Source organism: Uranotaenia lowii, chromosome 2 (assembly GCF_029784155.1).
Source record: "Uranotaenia lowii strain MFRU-FL chromosome 2, ASM2978415v1, whole genome shotgun sequence".
In the NCBI taxonomy this organism is placed as follows: domain Eukaryota; kingdom Metazoa; phylum Arthropoda; class Insecta; order Diptera; family Culicidae; genus Uranotaenia; species Uranotaenia lowii.
Window position 1 is genome coordinate 319,843,563 of NC_073692.1, and position 18,653 is coordinate 319,862,215.

The window sequence follows — 18,653 nt, forward strand, 5'->3', positions numbered from 1 at the left end:
CAGAAACTGCGGTGAATCCGTGCACCCAGGGTGGATATAAAAAATATTTCGTGCACTCATGTTGAAATATCATTTAAATTATTCAGTTTAATAGCATGTTGTCTTCAAATTTGAAAAAATGAGCACACAATTCATAATTATTTTACTCATTCTGGTTTAGTATAAAACATATTTATCACCTAAAACTACTCGATTACTCGAATGTACATGTATTAAATCTAACATAACTTTTACAAGTCTTGATGAAATTTCGCCAAATTTTGACAGAAAGTTCGATTAAAGTTGGGCAACAAAACAGACCAAAAAAATTGGGAGTCGAGTGCTTGAAGCGCCACACAGCGGCCAATCCGAGAACTTTTTCTACAAATTTTCATGACTTTGCATCTAAAATCAATAATTTCATAACGAATGACACACTTCTGCCCACCATAAACCAACTAGGCCTCATTGTCTTGAATGTAGATTGCAAATGAAACCAAAAGCAAGCGAAAAAAATTTATCTAGTTTGAGTTATAGGGTCGTCAATTTTACCAGTCATTTTGACTGGTCACGGTCCGAGTGTCCATGGCGAAATTCATCTCGCTTATTAAAAGAGCTAGTGAAATAAAAAATACACAGTTTTGTTAAGATTCAAAATTCATGAAAAGTCATATTTTTTGCGAATTTTTAAAGCGATGTATTCAAAAGATATTCAACAAACAAAGTGTCCAACCAGTCATTTTGACTGGTGCGGTCTTTCTAGTGTTAAATACGCATCATATGCTTCTTTCATTTATCATGCTAAAAAAAGTTAGAAAAATTTACTTACATAATAAGAAAAGCACCTGCTGATTGCATCTTGGGCCACCTATATTTTTATGCTTTGAACGGACGTGTGCATAAGTGAAAAGTATCAGTGAAATAAACTGATTTTTATTGACCAAAAGTGAGGGAATTCATTTTCCGGAACAATTTTCATTCAAGGAACACTGGAGCATTCAACTTTTCTCTGTTACAAAAAAAAAATGTTTTCTTCTAGAAATTGTTACTTCGGCCCAAATACACAACTGAAACGCATTAAGAAATAAAAATGGGAGCTTTTTATTTTAAATAATTCTGAAAAAAACTTCGTACTTTTTGCTTACAAACCAATTCAAGCACGTACTTAACATGAAAATTCTTTTTGTGTTACATGGCTGCATAAAAGAGACTTTTGATGTGCTTCTTTTTTGAAAAGTGAGACTTTAGAACTGATATACAACTGGAAGCAAAATTTTGATGAGAAATTTGTAGTATACCATTAAAGTGTTAAAAACAATATTTCCTCCTGTCAACTTACACGGTTGGGCAATGGCAAACGTCGAACTTTTAAGAAATTCATCTTCAAAATTATTCAATATGTTGGAAAGACCAGAAGGGGTATTCCGAATGTTGAAACTGAAGCGGATATTTAAAATTCTTAAATGTCTTTGTAAATTAAGGTAATTTGCTTTGAACAGCATTCGTTAAAAGTGGAGTTACAAACATAAATTTATGCTACAGGAAAACTGCAGATATATCAATGAAACTTGATAAAACAAACAAACAGAAATACGTATTAAATTCATTTTAAAGCCATTACTCTGACGCATCTGAAAATAAACATTGCATTTCCACTTGCCCCAATATACGGGACAAATGTTACCTTAGAAATTTGTTTTTGCCAACATTTTTGAATATTTGACTTTCAAAGAGAAAATAAAAAACACTCAAAATTTATTTAGTGATGCAACTGGTATTTTTTTTTAATACCTACTTATATTTTTTGCTTTAATAAATTTATTAAAAAAAATAAATTTGAACTGTGTAAAATCGATAATTTTCATACCATGACAAGTCCTGTTTGGGAAAACTTCAAGCTGTAATGTCTCATGTCCACGAGTTTGGCATATGGTGAAACATTTTCTAACATAGTTTTGACGCCAAAAGGATAGATATTCAAACTGCTTAGAAGGGCGAGGATGGTGAAAAAACATTTTGAAATGGTTATTAAAAAGTTTTTTCATTGTTTTTTTTTTTAAATTTCTATAGTTTTATTTTCAACCCAAAAAATACACAATCTAAGTGCTCATAATACAGCATATTAGGAATATACTCAAAAACTGCCCCGATTCACGCTATTGATCGGTTTTCAAAATTTTATCTCCATACAATGTGCAATAAATTCCAATATGCAAATTTTTTACTTTCAATTAGAAATTTATGTAAACTCGAGCCGGCTAAATCCGCCTACCTTCTTCAAGTAGTGGGGGACAAAATTGGAAAAGATGGGGGAGCTCCCATGTGAGTTTCAAAACCTTTCAAAGAAGGAACCATGTTTATAAAAGGGTTTTTTTGCGTAAGGATATTTGGCATAACTCAAAAATAGATGTGACAAATGTTTTTTTATGGAAGTTCGTTCGCAAGTTCCCACTTTGCGAAAAAAAGGTGGAAAATCTATACATTTTGACATTATTTAAGTCATTATGAAGCTTTAAAACATAGTACAAATTTCAGATCTTGAAAAACAAATTTAGAGATCAAGTTTCAGTTAAATAATGTATACCATCTTTGAATTGCAATTCGGAACTCCATCTGCAGATCTCATTTCAAAGTTGTTGGTTCTGAACTATGACGAGGTTTCATTTAAAAAAATGCTTACAAATATCTAAATTTGATAAATTTTTACAAATTACATTTATTAATGGGAGGTGTAGCAAAGCACACTGGGTCAGCTATTACTATAAAAAATAAATGACCAAACGAGTTGCGAGGACAGTTTGATATGAGAGTGAACAAGAATGAAAGTCGAGGTCGAGAATCGAATTAATTGTTTTGAATACCGAATTGAGAATACAGCTTGAAAAAGAGAAAAAAGGCTCATCAAGAGGATAGCCCAATATTTCACCGATTTGAACCAAGCAGGCAGCAGGTTCAGTGAAAAGTTTGAGATTAAAAATGAATTTCAATGTGAGTTGAAAAATTCAACTTCAAATTTTACAGCGAGTTAGATAAAAGATAGATATGAGAGGACGATAAAATGTGGATAACTGGCCAAATGTTGTTTTCTGTTCACGAGCTCGAATTTAGACAAAAGTGAAACAAACCAGAGAAAAAAGCACAGAAATGAGGGTTTGTATCCAATACATATCGTTAACATTATGTAAGAGGTTAAATTTGGACCGAAATGCAGAGTATATGGAAAAGAAAATTAAACCAAACGTGCTGTCATGTCTCATGCTTGGGAATGCTTTCTGTTAACGAATAATATCATGAATAAACACCATATATAATACAGCAATTTGAGGTTGATGATTTACACAACTGTATACAACGTGGTTTATGTTACTTATGAGGGACATTTAGGAAATATACCAACGATTTGTATTGTTTTCGAAAAAACGGATTAGATTGAGTCCCGGGCAGTGTTATAGAATTTAATTTTTATATAGTTTGCATTTTTGGCATAATTGTCGCTTAAATAGCGTATTTTCTAAGCGCAAGTTGAGCTGATGATCGAACAAAGACCTTATTCCTTCGAAATATTAAGATGATTTCGTTCAACGGAAATGTAGAAAGAAAGGTGGAATTTAGATATGTTTATAAACATCGGTTTCGCATTGTAACGTAAGTTCTTTACACTTATCTCACATTTGTCCATTGATAGGACTTATGGAGAAGCCAAGAAGTATACGAGTGCTCTTGAACAAAAACGAACTTGTTAAAAATTGAATCGATATTCCAAATACCTAATAAGTGTTTATCATGGACAGTCAGCATGTTTCTTTATGGGAAACGAACCTTTTGTGTGCTATGACGGTTTTGCCAGCTATCGATTTGTCAATGATGGATGATGAAGGAAACTGTACATTTTTTTTCTCTTGCATCGTAAATACCTCGAAAACGCGTTAATTAAAAATATAAAAAAAACAAGTCGGGTATTACTTTTTGCAGACAACAAAATGTTGTTTAAATTTGGTATATCCAATAATTAGGAAATTAGCTATCGGCAAAAAAAGTGTCTCATTTCTAAATAAACTAATTTTCATTCTTTTCATTCAATCACTTTAACTTCAAACCCATTCTTCTCGGAATTTGGATGACAAAGGGTGAAATCTTCGTTTACATAAACGAGAATCGGCTTGCATCTGCTAAATTGTGAGCTCACTGTAAAGCTCATCGAAAATTTCCTCGACCAGCTTGAAAGCTTAAGGTCTCTCTCAAACTTTGATTTGTTTTTCCTCTCTCATCATTTGATTGGGTCGGGCAGGTATCAGCCAGGCCAGCATTCAGCTACGAACGGCACACTCACTTTCTTCCTTCATTTCATTCGCACTGCCACATTCCACCGTATGGGTACGGGTCCGACCATTCGAGCTATCCGGACGGAATCGATCGCACCAGCACGTCGTCGGTTTTGCTCGATTCGCACCTGTTGCGTGCTTTTCAATGTAAGGAACGAGGAACTTCCCAAATCCAAACCGAAACCGATCGCACTCTCTGCATGCAGGTTTACATGCTCTCTCGATCCTGCCGTAGCCGGGCAAGCATCCGACAAAAAATTTAAAAAATCACTCTCAGCTCCGGTTCGGTTCGGGGTAGATTTCATGAAGTTAAACAGGAAAAAAATGTTCCAAAGGTATTTGCGCACTGCGCATATGAATATGCTTGGGTTTGTGGGGTAGTTGGTTGGTCGGTTGATCAGTGTCTCTCTCTCTTGCTGTGGGTATTTTTTCGAGCAGTTTTAATGTTCCTGATCGTTGGGTGGACCGTCTGCCGCCAACCAAGGGGTAGGAGAAACTGCTCGAATCTGACGTTTATGGATGGGATGGGAAAGAACCGGCTTGAGAGTTGAGTCGAGTGTACCGGTCCTCGCTACGATCACCTTTAGTTCGATTTCGAGCCTTCAGGTGAACGGTTTGGTTTTTTGTTGGGCGACGATCGTGCGCAATCGATAGGTGTTTTTTTCCTCTCCCTGTGTTTTGTTGGTTACATTTGGCGACCAGGTACATACTTGCTTGCAAGTGAGAGTTCAACAGACAAGTGTCGATCGGTCAAGTTGCTGCGAAGGTGAAGAAAGCTCCCAGGAAAGTGATCCCATATATTAGGACGAACGAAAGGAACGAAAGAAGCTCGTGGCGCGTGTGTCTTACCTATATTACGCGGTGTTGTGCCTGTGGGATTGTTCGAATGCTGGATACGGAATTCGGGCTACCCTTGTCCTCGTCCTTCCCCTGTGACTCCCTCTGTGATCATTCGAAGGGTTGGTTGTGATTGTGCCTTGCGGTGTGGTTCCTCAGGTTTTGGAACAGCGCGGTGTCGATCGCTTGCTCGATCGTTCGATTCGGTAGGATTTCTCCTCAGCCTCAGTGCCAAGTGGTGTTTTGCGCGATCCGCGACCCAGGGTGTGTGCAAATGAGGAGAAAGGCGTCGACGTCGTTGAATACCTAAGTGTGAGGAGAGTGCCGAGAGTGCGACGGAGTGGTGTGAGAGACCCGGAAAAAAGAAAGGTGATCCTCCGGACCAGTGATTGCGCATATTTTTGGAGGATTCGTATGAGGATGTTGTTGTTATTATTGTTGAAGTTAATGTTGGTGGATTCGTTCAATTTGTTGTGGGGTTTCAATTAAGGGCATTAAGAAAATCCCGTGCAAGTGCTAGCAGATGATTGGCAGTGTCCCCCGTAAAAGAAGTTACCCGAAAACAAGTGTTATTGTACTCGGAGATCAGAACCCTTAGGGCCGGATCAAAAGTGTTCGATCAAAACAAGTAGTGAAACTCCGACTGGCACAGGTGTATAAGTAAAGTACGAAAACGGGAATCATAAATAAATCAAGATTTTACTCCCAGATATTCGGAAGGGTGAAGCGGTACCGAATTTTATTTTTTATCTTCCGAAAAAAAAATCAATCTTCTGCCTGATAAATTGGATTAATCAGTGCCTCAACCGACCGACCGACCTCCAACTTTAAAGCCATAAAAAGTGAGTTTACATTATCATCAGCAGTTCGTTCGTTCGGGCGTTACAGGGTGAGATATGGGATGATGAGGGAAATTTTTGAATTAAACGAAATGTGATGAACGCGAGTGTGAGCGATGATTGAGGAAGATATGTATGCAACAACAAAAAAAAGTGCTCCAGAAATAGCAACCATCAGATGATGATGATAATGGAAGAAGTTGGTGGATGAAAACAAAACGGCATAAATGTTGTTTTTTTAATGCTTTAATGTCTAGGGTATGAGATAAGTTCCTTTGGTTGTAATTCAGGGGAACTTTTGAATAGATTATTTGTTTATTAGTTTTGCTGAATCATATAAGTTTCGAAAAAACAACTATTGATTTTTGTTTTACATAAAAATCTGACAAATTCGTTAAAACGAAAGTAGTTTGATCCGTTTTTGCACCAGCTACCCTACCATTTCAATTTTACATATTATTAACGATCATGATAATGTTTAAGACGATGGAAATGATGATGAGGATGAATGTTGTGCTGTTTCGGTTTTTGCTTCTAGCCGAGGGGGAACATTTTCACAGCGTGTTGCTTGATATTACCAAGTACCTACAAACCTAGTGTCAGTCTTGGTACAATAATTGTCTGGCAGAAGCAAGGAAGAACCCTGTTTTCACCTTCATTTTTAAATTATTTTATTCCCTACGGTGTGGCTAACGATTGGTGACGTTATGGATTTTAAACGAGTTTGAGGTGGATTCAAACTGAGATGATGTAGATGATCATTAAGGAGCATGTGATCCAATTCAAATAAATACCGTTTATCATCTTCAACGGGCATTGAAAACAAATACAGATCCGTAATTGCGCAATGCTAAAATTAACGGATACTATGAAGTTCTTATCCCGTTATAATTATGATTATAAATATTTTAATTCCAAGCATATTTTTAAAATAAAAATGATTCAGTTATAATTCAAAGATCAAAGATTCAACCGAAAAATGCATACATTTCATCACAAAATTTGAAGGTTTTTAATTGATATCTCCGAGTTAAAAAGTTCAAAATCAAACAGCGACTTGAAGAAAAACTAAAAAAAACTAAGGAAATAAAAATCAAACGTCACCATTTTTAGATTGCATAAATCCTCTTTTCAAACTGAGCTTAAGTGGTTTTAAAAGCTATCAAGGGCTTCGTTGATTTGCACATTTTACTTTTAAAAAACTACATTTTTTACTCATTTGTCAATTCCTTATCGTTCTCAAAAGATAACACCCTGAACAATTTTTAAAAAATTAATAAGTGGTAAGAATAAGGTTTAGCAATTGCTTCGGTGGCATTTGCTGAGCTCGAAATCAAGCAAAGGAAAAGCTCAAAGCATTTGCTTAGTTTGGTATGAATAAACATTTGCTTATCGGATGTGTGCTAAAACTTTAGAACATAGCTTTTGCTTTGAAAAATAGAGCTATCCAACAAGCAGAATCTGTAGTTTTCTTAAGTAAATTAAAATAAAACAAACAGAAAATTGAAAATTACGGCTAAAACAGCCACGATCTCAGCGGTGTGGGTAAAAATGATCGAAAAGTATTTCAGGAAATGCATGACAAGCTCTTAAGAGCGCAGGTTGATACGTTCATTTGTTGATAAGACAATTCCAATTGAACTGACAAGCTAAAAACAGTTAATTCACCTGAAAAACAAATTGTTTTGCCAATTAAAATTAGCTACTTTAAAATCAATAAAAATGTCTGTTTTGTTAAAACTTTAAAAAATCGTTATAAATTATCAAAATGTTATTCCAAGTTCAGGCCAGTTTGGAATTCTTCAACTATTCCCGGTAATCTGGAATGAATGCTATTCGATTTGGTCAATTTCATGTAAGACGAATCGAATCATTCCATACAATGCCAAGAATATGAAAAAAAAATTTGGTTTCACTTCTATTTTGGTTTATCCATGTTGAAAATGCCTATTTGAATTGTTTTGAAGTGCAATATTGCCAATTTGATAAATTTATGACGTTATAAAAGTTTCTTTTTATTAGAAAAGTCTGCTACCGAGCATGCTAAGAAAATAAAGCAATTGCTTGGAGATTTGTCGAGCAATTGCTTCAGATTTGGGCTTTATTCATACCAAACTAGCTTGTTCTAAAAATAAAAGATTCTGTTAGATGAAACAGCTGTCAAAAAAAAAAAAAAAACTTTATTCATAGCAACCGAAGCAATTGCTTCAAGTGACAATTCGACTGCTCGATTTGGTTTAACAAAAGCAATTGCTAGGTTTTTTTTCCTACCACATAATATTTCTAAGTCCTAGAACTCAAATTACACAAATTTGGACAAAACATGGCATTTTTTAATCATGATTTTAGGCTTATTTATTTTATCATTTAAAATTATACAACCCACGAGGGTCCTGAAAAACCAAGTGAGGTTTTGCACTGAACACTCAACATTTCCAAATTTTAATCAACTGATTTCAAAACCTTTAAAACTAATCATAGAATCACAGGCAAAGATTTCTACTACATTTTTTCAAAATTTTTTCCATTGTTGATAGAAATTAATCTCTTAATATTTAATTTAATTTTTTTATACTTAATTCATCGGCCTTATCAGAGAAAAGTAATGTCCATTTTAGTAAGAATATCTTAAGATAATGAAATTTTTTTTATAGATGGATAGAAAGTTAGAAGACTTGAAAGATGGTGAAATTGAGCGGGTAGAATTTATTTAAAAGCATTAGTTTATTCGCACTGCAAGTTTTCACTTGCAAAGTTTTCACTTGCAAAATCACTCAAAATTTTAAACTTTTTATCAAATTTTGATGATTGAGTAAAGCTGACTGATGCAAAACCCTCAAAAACTAATCTCAAATCCATAATTTTGTTACAGGTTTTTTTTTTAATTTTCTCACTTATTGATAAAAATTAGTTTCTGTTTTAATACTTGCAATTCTGAATCCAATTTAGATTTCTTGATTCACAGTTTGAATCATCATTAGAAATTGTAATATAGGTTCAAATTTGATATTGCATTTCATCCAAAATTCGATTGACGATTTTTTAAACTCACATTCACTTTCAATAACTAGATAATTATTTTTCGAATATTAAAAAAGAAAATAAGAAACCATTTTGATTTTTTGTTCCATATTCTTATTCAGAGGTCTTAAATTTGATTGTTATGCAAAATCACAACATATCTAACAAAGCTTCGAAACGGCGATCCAAAATTGAAAAAACAAGAACCAGCTTAATAATTTGAAATTCATACATAAATTCAAATTCGCAAGTCCGCTTTAAAACAAATTGAAACCCATAACATCGAAATTTGTATTATAGATTCATGATCGAGGGCTCTGTATAATTTTCACTGCCTTGGTTCATATTTTGAAATTCTGATCATAATAAAAATTCAAAATCGTTTTTGGTTTTGTACATTTTAGAAATCGTATTGAAATTAGGAAACAAATTCCAACAATCAAACTAAAAATATCAAGATTGCTCTAATCAATTCGCAAGAATAGTTGAAAAATTCAAATCGTGAGTGATCGCTGACTTACACTTTTAATTTTAATTCAATTTCAATATTTTAAATTTTAATCAAAGTCATTTCGTATTCATGAAAATTACAAGCTTTAAGAAAAATTGAGTTTATTTTGCAAGTTTTGTTCAATGAAAATCTTAAAAAGCCACAGAATTTTAGTTAAGGAATTGATTTCTTGTAAACAATTTGTGCTGAAAATGAAAATGCTGGAATGATAATTTTAACCTCAGAAATCCTCAGTTTATTTGGTGTATTTTTTAACATTATACAATTATACATATAGCAGTTTTTTCTAGAGCAAAATTTCAAATTGAAATTATAAATTTGGGAAAAGAAAGCAGGAATAATATTTGAATGGCGTAACATTTTTATTTCTTTCTCTAACTTTTGAAAATTAGCTTTGTTTTTACCAATGACCTTGGAATTAAATTTTTCAAATTTACTCAATAGTTTGATTGATTTAGCTTATTCGATGTGAACATAGAATGAGTGTTTGTTTTTCAAAGAAATTTACCGATTCAAAGTAATTTTTTTTTATGTTCAAATCGAAAAAGGTAAATCTATCAAATTCTTGAGCTAATTCAAAACATTCAACCATCGATGAAAGTAAGTTTCTATTTTGTTTCTGAAAAAAATGAGGCTTTAAAAATTCAGCTTTCCATTATAAGTAAATTGGGACATATTTTCAAAAGTTTCTATTTAATTTGATATACATATATACTAATAATGTTGAAGAACTTTAAAATGGATAAATGATGAAATAGTATCTACTGAAAATATTACAGTGAACCTCGATTTTGTCACCCGCATGATTCATTTTAGGAAGACAAATTGAGGACAGTGTCAAAATCGGGTAATTTTCAAAAAGCACTCTTTTTTTTATAATTGTGTTGAAATTAATTAGAAAACTTAATGACTGCGTCATTTATTGCATTGTAGGGTTTTTTTGTTTGTGTTATTAGTTGATAATTAATGATAAAGTCGCTTTTTCACAGAAATATCATAAAATTTGGATGCTATCTTCCTTCCACTTTTTTTCAACCGGTATAATCAAGAAGAATTAATGATCCCCAGTGGTTAAAATCCCAACGACCTTTAAAAAAAAAAAGGTTTTAATAGGTATAAGATTAAAAAATGGCTCAGGGTCAAAGGGGTATAAGAGCAAAAATGGTCGATTGTAATGCCAACCGATTTTCATTTTCCAAACTTTGTTTGTTGATTTTTTCAGATTTTTTATAATTTATTTAAAAACTTTTCTTTTTAAAGAAAAATACACTCTAGTTATTTCGAACCCTAACAACATAACACCATTATTAGGATAACAATAAATACATACTTTGTTCCGTAAGAACTTAATAACAACTGGAAAGTTGGAATAAAGTAGAAACTAAGAACCGGAAAGTCTTTTTGAAAAAAAAAAAAAACAAATCATGTTAAATTGTTGTCTACTCATGATGCTCGTATAGAGCTAGGTCAGGCAAATAAAAATTTTGCTGCAGCATTTTTTACTTTTCGACAGAAAAATGAGCACTTTTTGAAAAGATTTGCAATCGTTTATGATAACAATTCGTTCTGGGACCAAACAAAATCAACAAAGCTGTTGTTTCATAGATGAGGCATGCTCAGTTTGGTGAAACTTGTAAACTTATCCAATGCAAAACTCTCTCAACAACTTAAAAAAAGTTTAAAGAATGGTCATTCTAATGAAACAAAATTTAATGCCTGCTTCTTCTGTTTTCTACCCCTGGGTATAGAGCAGCAAGTATGTAGCTCAATTTTAATGCAGTAAGCTCGGGTTCGAGACTTGGTAAGACCATGTAATTGAAATGTCAGTTAGAAAATTGAAATCAAAGGAAGGAGAGCGGAAAAGTATTTCTTTCGATTTTTTGGACTGCTTATCAAAGTTGTTGAGTATTTTATACGAACATTTCCAACTTTAAAGTTCGATTAGCTACTTAACAATTGAGCTGAAAATACATGGTTGAGCTGATCAAACCTGATAGATGCTCTCCGGAATTTTGGAAGAAACTCACAAGTTCACATAGCCCTGTTTAAAAGTTTCGTGAAATTTCTCGCTGTTCAAACTGCTTTTTTGAGGTCCATGGAGGTCCATTCCTAATCAAGTCATCAAGACAAGTTTGAAAGTGCTTTTTTGGGTTTGGTTTCTGTTTTTTTGGAACTTTAAAGTTGATGTTAAGATAAAAATCTACTTGTTACGTTCTTATATTTTTTTGAACATCCGATAAGAACGATGTAATTGAAATGTGAGTTAGTTATGAAACTATGCTTAATCAAATCAGTTCAAAGTTATAAGAGACCAAAAAGGTATTTTTTTCGATTTTTTGGATTGCGTTTATTAAAGCTGATTAAAACTTATTCAGCAAATTATGTGAACTTTGTGTAAACTCCAAAGTTCGTTTTTCTACTTTGGGCTGCAGAGAAGTTGATTTAAAAAACAAGATTGGGCTGATCAAACTTGATCGATGAATGTTATCCATACTTATAGTTGCTCGGGGGATCGAAAAATTAAAAAAAAATCATGCTCAAATATACTTCTATACTAAATTTGGTTTCGTTTGTTCGATAAGTTCTCGATAATAATAAGAATAATATTTATTTAGACTTTTTTAATACAAATGTCATTCAGGTCAGTAAATTAGCTCTTGAATTATGCAAAATATTGAATTGGAGATCCCTTCCTTTTTACTTCTCATCTCCCCAGTGGAAGGAGGGGTGGGTCTCAAAACACCGTAAAAACATTTCTCGTACTTTAATACCTTCCTATATCGAAATTAATTCCTTTGCATGACTAGTTCTTGAACTGTGCTAAAAATTTTAAGAGAGCTCTCCTCCCCCCTTTCTATCTCTACACTGGAATGAGGAAGAGGTGTCAAACCATCCTTAAAATATATTTTCCCTATCCATATACCCTCGCATGCCAAATTTGCTTCCGTTTGTCTGATAAGTTCTCTAGATATTAAAACATGTTTCTCTTGTTTGTGTGACCCCTCCTTCCTTCCAGAGAGAGGGTGGGTCTGAAACTATAGTTTAAACCTTCCCGGCCTCAAATGTCCCTACCTGTCAAGTTTCACACAAATCGGTCAATTTGTTTCCGATTCTATAGGGAACAGACAGACAGACTGACAGACGAAAATTCATTAGGTATTATAAGTATTGATTGAACCTTTAAATTGAAAAGTATCACAACTACCATTTGTAACCATGAAGTAATTAACGCAAAATAAAAAAAAATTTACATGGCTCATAAAAATATAAACAGAACACTGTTTCTACTGAACAAACAATGCTGATAAGTAGAGATTTTTCTGATTTCCGAAAAAACATCTAAGCTGGGATATCAATTTTCAAATTTCAAATGATTTTCACTTTACATAAGAGATTTACCTTGCTCAGGTTATCAGATAGGTAGTTTCGGAAAAAAAGGTTAGTTAAAATATGATTGACACGCTTTTTATGTTGATTTATTATCAGTTTAATATAATATGACCTTCTATCCATTGCAAACTCGTCTTAAATTTTTTCCATAATCTCATAAAATAAGAATTTGATTCAACTTCCAGCCGGAATTCAAATATCTCTGCTCTGTTGGGTTTGGAGTTTCAAGTTTAAATAACTACATTTGAAAAATGAATTTCAATACCAATAGTCAAAATATAAATTTCTATGAAAACATGCAATCCTATTCATTTTTATAATATCGAAAACCCAAATTCAATGCCGGATATAGACCTAAACATGAATGTAAACGTTGAGATTTGGGCAGCCAAACCCACTCGAAAAACTGCTCGCATCGATTCGCACCCCGAAGACGCGCAATGGGCATTGTTTTTGTTTACACTTGTTTTTTTTTCTCTCCTTTCTCACTCCATTTCAACGTCGTTCACCATTCATTTCCCAGTAATTTTCATTTCCATTTCGTTAGATTGATATCGCAGTTTGCTCCCAGCCAACCAACCCACCCACCTTCTTTCTGCCGAAGGTTCCTCTCGATTTCGATCGCCCGGCTTGGCAGCCCTTCGCTGCTGATTGAGCTGCAGTCGGGCGTGTGATTTCTTCATTTAGTTTTATTTTGATTCTTTTTTCTCTATGTATTTTTTTTTCCTTCAGTCCGAATCAATTTGGTAATGTAATTGTATTAAGTTTTACCCATGTTGCTTCTTCTCTCGGACATCAGCGCGTTGATGGATTACAGCGCGGCAAATTTGTAACAATCCAAAATGAACCATTGTAACGTTCGTGTTCGTTAATTTTCTGTGAAGTTGAATTAAATTTTGTTTGATTTTGTTTATTTAATTCATGTTAAGTGTGTTTTTGTCAGAAGTTGTCAAAGTGCGAAAAAAAAAACGATTATGATTATTTTTGCGAGAACAAAAAATCACGTCTGTAAACAAATTTTCTTTCGTTATTAATGGTTTATGACGGTCGCCTTGTATTTAGTCGATTGGGTTGTACAGTTTACATTTACACAATTTTTGAAGTGATGTTTTAAAAATGATAAGTTGATGGGAGCTGAAATTCATTCTTTTAATGAAAGAAAGCCCCTCAAGCACCAAAAAATGCAAAGCGCATGGGCAAGAATCAGAGACTTCAATGCTTTGTGGCTAGAAGAAACGGAAAAGCGGGAAACCCCTTCGACAAACCAGGTAGGTACCTACCTAAACACTTCCGAATTTCTCAAAGCCATTCCCGCCATTCAGCTCACGTAGCACATTTTTCGAATCCGATTGTGGACATAACAGGCCCTCGATCCATGTCTTTGAGTAGTCTTTCCAAAAGGGAAGGAGAAATTTCGGGCAACCGTTCACTGTTATGCTTAGTCAGTCTTAAGTCTTTGAGGAGCGCGCGCGCATTCTTGATGATTCAATAGCCGTGTGGGTGACATCATATGTAAATGAAAGGTGATTGGTGTCAATAGCCGATTGGACTTCTTTTTGACAATGTTTATGCTTGTTCCGTCCCCTCGTGCTTTGGATTAGGTTTTGGATTGATTGGCTTTCTTCTTCCTTCGTCTTAGAAAGGTGGTTTGGAACTCCAAATCTGAACCATTGCGATTGTAACGGGAATCAACTGAATCGACTCAAACCGTTTGGTTTTGATTCCTTCGCCCGAATCAATCGCTACCTTAATCTTCATCCGGACAAAGATTTTCTTTTTTCTAACGAATTTATCATTTGTGTGAAATTGTCCAGTGCTTTCAGTGGTTTAAAAAAGAAATCGAAAATGATCAATCGACTTTAGCAGCTTGCAAAAATCATCTGAAGGAGTAGGTTTCTTGTTTCATTTTTTTTTTGCTTCAACCGATCCCCAACTTACTCTCACTATTGTTGGGAGCGTAGATCTACAACCTTTCATACTTACTTGGTTTTCCGAACCGAAAAGTACGTTATAATTTATGATAAACACTCCACCACAACTTGCGGCTGCTCCAGCAGAATTAATGGCAATCTTTTTCTTCTCTCGGGCTTCGGACATACGTGGTTATTTTTCTCTTCTATTGCTGGGATTCCCATAGTCAGCTGGAGGCAGAAATAGAGAAAAAAAACCTCAAGCAACCCCAGAGGTGAAGAAAGGGGCGTTGATGTTGTTATTGAAGTTCATAAATCTAACTGTGGGTATGCAAAAGACGGCGAAAAAAAGTAAGAAAAAAGTAAAGTCAGACGAGTAAAATATCAACCGTTGTAAGAGGGAAAAAAACTTCCGACCCCCTCGATACACACAATCCGGATGATTGTGATTTGCATCGGAAGGCTCAAAAAAAAAAGAGATTTTGCGGTTCGGTCAAAAGTGTTGCGTTGTCATGAGTGTAAGGAATATTCATTGGTACATAAATTGATAGAGCTTGCGGGAAAATTTAACATCAGCTGATTGGTTGGTTTTGGTACCTACATGGTCGTGTATTTTATCACAAGTTATCGATTTCAAATACCCAAGCCAGCTAGTTAATATGGTCAAATGTTTTGGAATTTAGAAATTAAAATTTCTCGATCACTACTTTTTACCTTGATCCAGGAAAAAAAAATGAATATTTTTTCATGAGTAAATGCCGTTCGTTATTGTATAGAAACGAGAAGCACTTCGACAATGAACTTCCATAACTTTTAACTCTGATTATTCGATACGATTTCTTTAGAATTTTGACCGATTAATGGGCACAAGTTCTTTTCCAATCAAAATTCAGTCAAAAAATGTCTGTCAAAAACTATATTGGAAAAAATGAAATGAATGATTCATTTGTTGATTCATCAAGTTGATCTTTCTTCCCAAAAAAAAAAATTGATCGAAAAATATCATCAGTGCTTCTCATTTATTTACAATTATGAACGGTACTGTATGTTGACGTTTACATTTCTTTATTTGAAATGTACAGGGTGACAAAAAAGTCCGGTCACACAGGAAAATCTCAATATTTCAAAGAATGAGAAAAAAATCTGAATCTGGCTTTCATAGCTTTATTCAGTAACTTATGAAGATACTTCACAGACGATATCTCGGAATTACACCACCTTTCTCTGATCGAACCAGCTTCAGACGTCTCGGAAAGTCGTCGCAAGCGGCGCGCACGTGCTCTATCGGCATCTCGTCCCAGATTTTCGTGATAATTTGCTTGAATTGCTCCAAAATTTGTTATTTTCAAGTCGTTCAGCTTCGACATCATGTATCCCCACACGAAATAATCCAGTCGATTCAGATCCGGAGACGACGGAGGCCATTCATTCTTCGAAATGAAATCGGTCAAGAATTTCTCACACCGTGCCTGAACAACCTTTGCGGTGTGGAATGGGGCGCCATCTTTCTGGAAGCAATACTGACGTCTTATTTTGGAACCGGGAACGTTCAGCTTGTCCGCAGGAGCGTGCTGGAGGCTTACACTCCAAACTTGAGCATTTTGGCGATTGATTGTTTGCTCCAAAACGAACAGCTTCTCGTCCGAAAAAATAATCTCGTCATTTGCGCGCCATCCGAGCAGCGATAACAGCTGCTCTTAACTCTGCCATGGCTCACATCTCAATATAAACAAACTGCACAGAAACGAAACTCTGCCACTTTGGGCAGCAAAGTTAGCCCTTTCATTTGACATATAGATGGCACCAGAGAGATGCAACGTGTAGGCTACAGGCGACCCCAAAAAAGTGCGACTGGACTTTTTTGTCACCCTGTAAATGCATGCATGCAAAAATTTCTCAATTTTGTAGTCGAAATTTTGGAAACTTTTTGAAAGATCTGAATCAGCACTTCGAGTTTTGAAATTCCTCTGATTTTTAAATTGATACTCACTCTGCAAACATTCTCCATATTCAGTCAGTGGATTTTTTTTTACTTTTATGTTCTCTATAGTCTTCTTTTACTGTGAATCAATGAAAACAAGATTTCAGTCAATCGTAGACCAGTGATCGAGTTTCTAAACGAAGACCGCTGATTAGCTTCTGCAAATACTGATTTGCGATGATTTTGGTCAATTTTTTGCCAGTTTAATTGGTCGATTTGGTGAGGGCCCAAAAATTATTCTGGCCTATGTAAGGGCTTGTCAAAAAATTATAGTCATGTAAAGCATAAAAAATGGACGCAGATTAAAATAAAGCTTTTATATTAAAGTAATGAAATAAATCACCAAATATATCAAAGTCTTTGAAGATAATCAATCAATTTGGATTAGGATAAGCAGATTGCCCGGTTTTACCTGGACTTGATACCGGATATTTGATACCATATTTGGGAACAGTCCGGTCCGCCTGAATTCCCGGATTTCGTTGAAAAAGGCCCGGATTTTGCTCGGATTTATTCATATTTTTACATAGTTAAAAAAAATTCAAATTGACTCTTTATTATATTTTATTTCATCCAAAGGGAAATTTTCAAGTTTTATCAAAATTATTATGATTGGTTTTTTGGAAGCCACAAATGAAATTAAAATCTGCTGGTGTGTTTCGATAAAAAAAACATTGGTTCAAAGCGTTTGTTTTTCTAGATTTGGTTGCCAAACTTCTTGGTATTTTCCCAATTTGCCCAGATATTGTCCGGTTTCGGGTTGCCAATTTTGAATTCCAATGTCCGGTTTTTTTTTTCTAAAACGGCCCAGATTTTTCCAGCTCGTATAAGATTGGAAAAAAATCTGGCAACGTGAGATTAGGATATTTTTGCCTTTTGAGTGGACTTCACATTATAACCAATATTATTACGAGCGTATATATGAAAACTGTGTGCACATTAGTTGAAATTAGTTGAAATCACTGATAATTCAACTTTTCTTACAAAATTTGTTAAGTTTATTAAGTTAAGTTCTGGTTTGACAATATAAGTTCTAATTTCCCATATTTTCTTCGCAGTGTTCGGCATCGTATAAAAATTAGAGTCGCTATTCAAATCGCTAAATCAGTGAAAGTTAGCAATCGCTAATTAAAACCGCTTAACCGCTGCAAAATTTATCGCTTCAAGCCTAAAGCGTTAACTGCTAACTGTTGATCAACAAAAACGCAAACCGCAAAATTATTTTCATATTTTTTATAAATTTTAGTTTATTTGGATGTACAGTACACAAAATAAAACCGAAAAATGCTTTATTGAACAAAACTTTAGAAAAAAAAACACAAAACCAAAATATCAATTATTTTAAGCATGGATTACCGTTGAATCTCAATGTTTTTTGTTTAAATACTTTGCAAACATAGTCCAGATTATTTTTTGTTTCCAGTTCGATGTAAAGTCTTTAATCTTCATCAAACTTGCATAATAGAAATGCAAAATTCTTATGATAGGAGTGTTCCAAACGTGGATCGTCACACGATTTCTATTCGAATCGAAGATTAAATGAACAATAAAATTGACAGCTTAACAATGCCAATTTATTTCCTGGTGATATTTTTTCTTGTTTGAAACGAGTTGATCTGTGAAATCAGTAGACATAACTTGTTTTTTTTTGGAAAGTGAATATTTAAATATTATAAAAAAAATCAATAAGCTGATTTAACACTAAACGTACCGGAGGCGGTCAAATGACGGTTTTTGAACTTTAAATGATGATTACGCCTTATATAACTTTTTTTCCGCAAAATTAACGACAGGACTATTTTTATTTTTAAAATGCAAGTATTTTTGCGTTTTTTTAATTTTTCTAAGTGTTGCGGTTTTCGA

The 18,653-nt window shown here is 34.1% G+C and overlaps 1 protein-coding gene across 2 annotated transcripts in view; it reads left to right on the forward strand.

Annotated features, from left to right (window-relative positions):
- The first annotated feature begins 4,904 nt into the window (after positions 1 to 4,904).
- LOC129743836 (probable serine/threonine-protein kinase DDB_G0282963) overlaps positions 4,905 to 18,653 on the forward strand; it is a 378,781-nt gene continuing 365,032 nt past the window's right edge. The window contains exon 1 of one of the 2 annotated variants that reach the window (XM_055736047.1): positions 4,905 to 6,027. The gene's annotated coding sequence lies outside the window, so the exon portion shown is untranslated. The remainder of the gene's footprint in view (positions 6,028 to 18,653) is intronic. The other variant, XM_055736046.1, reaches the window with a different exon arrangement.